General features: G+C 35.0%; 1 long non-coding RNA gene across 1 annotated transcript; it reads left to right on the top strand.

Moving 5' to 3' along the window:
- The first annotated feature begins 909 nt into the window (after positions 1-909).
- Positions 910-1,819, top strand: LOC145162812 (uncharacterized). The gene is made up of 2 exons (XR_013739350.1): positions 910-1,136; positions 1,418-1,819. It is a non-coding gene; the product is annotated as an uncharacterized LOC145162812 (long non-coding RNA).
- Positions 1,820-4,095: the final 2,276 nt, after the last annotated feature.

Consider the following 4,095-nt stretch of genomic DNA (forward strand, 5'->3'; position numbering starts at 1 on the left):
TAGAAATCCGACATCATTAATCAGGGGAAATCATTAATCAAGGGAAATCATTAATCAAAGGAAGATCATTAATCAATGGAAATCATATTCATTCGATGTAACGATTCAATAAAGCAAAACAATCATAACTTTTATTCGGAAGACATCAGGTTTTCCGGGGAAATAAATCTTACTCACTTGTACTTTCAAACATTATAATGCAAAACTTCTCATTTATTCATGTTTTGAAATCATTCACGCATATACTTACAAGATCATCACCATATTTTTCAAGAAAGTTTTATTACAGAAAATATCGGATTTTCTGGGTTTTACCAATGACATAAACTACTTTACCTCAAACACACTTATGAACTCACCAACATTATATGTTGACCGTTTTCAAAATAACTTGTATTCTCAGGTAATCATTAGACAAGGAGGCATCCGGTGTGTTGAAAGTTTTCTTTTGTAGTAGCTAATCACCAAACACTTTATATTTTGAAATCATGTAATGTAAACCTTGTACTCGATGTAAACAATGCCAGTTGTACTATGTAATGGTTGGTGATGCATGTGTTATGTTTCATATATATTCATTGTGATGATATTTCAATTTAAGTCACGCGAGCCCTCGGACGTTTCCGCCGTCTGGTTCGGGGGTGTGACACGTCCAAAGGTTTGCTTAGTCCCTCATATTTGTGATTTTTTATGGTTATGTTTTCTATATTTCCATAAGTTAATGTATTGGAGTTCAAAGCCTGTTTTTTCCTCCTTTATTTTATTTTGTTGTTTTATGTTTTCTTTAGGGTCTGTTTGATTTAATGCTAATTGGGTCCAGTCAGAGGTTTTTTTTTGACTCGGTCCATTCAAGTTGTGTGTTTTGTATCTGATCTGGTCCACATCTCTGTCTCGGTCCACAATAGTTGTTGATTTGGTCCAACAAAAAAAGGAGCTGACTGAGAAAAATTCATTATTTTCCCTTCTCCTAAAATACGTGTACTCCTTCACAGTTCATCGTCCTCGTCCCAAATTTACCAACGCAAGTACAACTCCAACGCTTCCTCCTCAAACGCCGGCCTCCTCCTCCAGCGTCGTCCTTCGTCGCAATCGGTCATCAGCACCGACCTCCTCCTCCATCGTCGCCCTCCTTCATCGTTAGTTTCGTCTCTCATCTCCTCTCTATCTCTGCAAAATGATTTCTGATTCACAATTGATTTCCAAATCGATTGTTCTGTGGCTTGTCTTTGTTTAATGATGTTATTGATTTTTGGTCGATTCTGAAAGCAAATAATCAAATCGATTAGTTTGATTTTGGAAATTAATTTGAAGATTCAATTGTGTTTTTATGTACTTCTGTAAACAAATAATCAAATCAATTAGTTTGATTTTGATCAAGAAGTAAGATGGTGATATAGTTCTAAATGATTGTAATCAGATGCAAGATGGTGATGTAGTTCTGATTTATAATGGTAAATGGAAGCATTAATTGAGTTGAAAGTCAACGAAGTTTTGGACAGTCAAAATTGGAGTTCCATCCTTCACAATGAATCAGAATGCTAATTTTGTCCTGATGTTTACAAATTGAAAGAAATGCCATCAAAAGGAAATTCAAAGGCATTCAAATTTGGTATGCTTTATTGTATTGAGATTACAAAGTATGGGGTTGATGACAAGAGCTTGGGATTCGGAAGAATGGGAAGAAGGAAAAAAGAACAATTCTATAGTTTTTTCGGTACTTAATATATGTGTGTATGTAAATTGTCAAATGTTATACCTTAAAGTGTTCGTGTATAATAATGTTACTTTGGATTTTATATGATATTTTGTTTGAGAGTAATATAGTCATTTTTTACCGTAAGTTGAATGTTTTTATAAAAAATATTGTTTAAGGGTAATATAGTCATTTTGTACACTCAGTCAGTTGCAAAATCAAACAACAGGTTTCAGTCAGAAGTTAACTCAGTTAGCATCTAACTCAGTCAATTCTGACTCAGTTAACAACTATCAAACGACCCCTCAGTCTGTTTTGGATCCCAGGTCTCTTACAAGGGTCATTTCCTTTCTATAAACGAAGAGCACACAACCTGCTATCATACTAGTTTTTTCTACTAATAAAATTTAATTAATAAAGGTGAAAAAAATGCAATCCACTAGAACGGAAAAAAAAGCCTTAACCGAAAAATTGATTGGGGTAATACATATATCAAATACTACTAAGACAAAACTGCAAATATGGTCCCTGTGGTATGCATTTTTTCTGATGTTTGGTTCAAACGTCGACTTTTTTGGATTGGTGGTCCTTTTGGCCTAGTTTCGATGCGTATTTAGTCCATTGATAAACTGAAATGACTATAATGCCCCTTATGTATTTATTTTTCATTTTTCTTTCATTTTTTTAATATATATATATATATATATATATATATATATATATATATATATATATATATATAATTAATAAATAAAGGTAGGGCCTCTCTCTCTCTCTCTCTCCACTTTATCATACCTACCAGATCCCCTGCAACTTCATCCTTCATTATCACGAATCTCTCAAAAGCCCACACCAACTCCCGAATTCTACCAACTGCTTCATCATCAGAATCCATCATCAACAGATTATATTATCCAACCACATCCAAATGTGGTTCGATCTGCCAACCGTTGGCGAAGCCTGCTGTGTTGGCTCAATTTCTGGTTTCTCAAGTTCGGTCACATGGTTCTTCTAGGAATGTTGTAATCGTATTGCTTTTTTGAGAGATCGAGATTGATAGAGAGAGTGGGACAAATCGATTGAAGCTTATCCTCCTTCAATCACCAGAACTTCTCGGAAAATACAATGATTATGGACAATCGATTGAAGCTTCTTTATTATTTCTCAATCATAATCATCAAACCATTTGAATCCACATCTGCAACGTCTGTATTTACCCTAAATCAGAATCTTATCTCTCTATCGATCAAACGCCTCAAATCTCTAACATTTTTCTTCAATTTCACTTCGTCGGCGACCGACCTCCTTCTTCCAACTTAAGCCGTTGCTAGTATCTGCTCTCCTGTAATCTATTTTAGATTTTCTGCATTCATCTTTGTGAGCATATGTATGTATGAACTGATTTCATAATTCAAATTATGATTCTGCCAAATTTCTAAACGTGTTTTCGATTTCTGACTTGATTTCCACTATATCTCTATCTGGTTCGATTTCAGAAAACCTAATTCAACTTACTTTGACGAGTTTTGGTGTGTATTCACTCTCGGGTGTAGTAAATCATGTTTGTTGCTACAGTTCATGACTTAACTATTGGAATCAAATTCGGTACTTATATGATCGCCATTACAGTCCCACTAGCACCCCTGAACCAGGTACCTGAACTTATTTACTTACGATTTCTTCTTTGGTGGCTCCTTTGAATATCAAATGCAGTAACACAAACATCCTCTGTCATTGTTACTTTGTTCATTAGTTAGACTATGGTTTGTGAAGTTGCATGCATATCATCAAGAATTTGCAATGATTGGCATAGAATGACCCCATAACACATTGCTAATGGAATGACTGAAATCTCAGCAATATATGAATCTTTCAATGAACTCGAAGTGGCTTTGAGGTTGCTGTAGAAATCAATAAAGCTTTTAGAAGATAAGCCAGGTCAGCGGTGTACGATTGCGGGAGTGGAAGGGCGTATGGGGGTCTTGTTTTATATGGTGGGAAGATATGAAGAGGCGAGAGGGGCTTTTGAAAGTGCTATTGTGAAACTTATGGCTAGTGGTGAACGGAAGTCTGCTTTTTTGGGGATTGTTTTGAACCAGATGGGTTTGGCTTGTGTGCTGTTGTTTAATATTGATGAAGTTGTTGAATTGTTTGAGGAAGCAAGAGAGATTTTGGAAGAAGAGTCTGTGGGAGAGAGAGAGGCCCTGCCTTTATTTATTAATTATTAAAATATATAAATATGTATTAAATTAAAAAAATAAAAGAAAAAATGAAAAATAAATACATGAGGGGCATTATAGTCATTTCTGTTTACCGAGGGACCAAATACGCATTGAACTAAGCCAAAAGGACCACCAATCCAAAAAAGTCTAGGTGTGGACTAAACCTAAAAAAATGCATAT

The sequence above is a fragment of the Lactuca virosa genome, chromosome 3 (assembly GCF_052849685.1).
Source record: "Lactuca virosa cultivar CGN04683 chromosome 3, Lactuca_virosa_CGN04683_v6, whole genome shotgun sequence".
Classification (NCBI taxonomy): domain Eukaryota; kingdom Viridiplantae; phylum Streptophyta; class Magnoliopsida; order Asterales; family Asteraceae; genus Lactuca; species Lactuca virosa.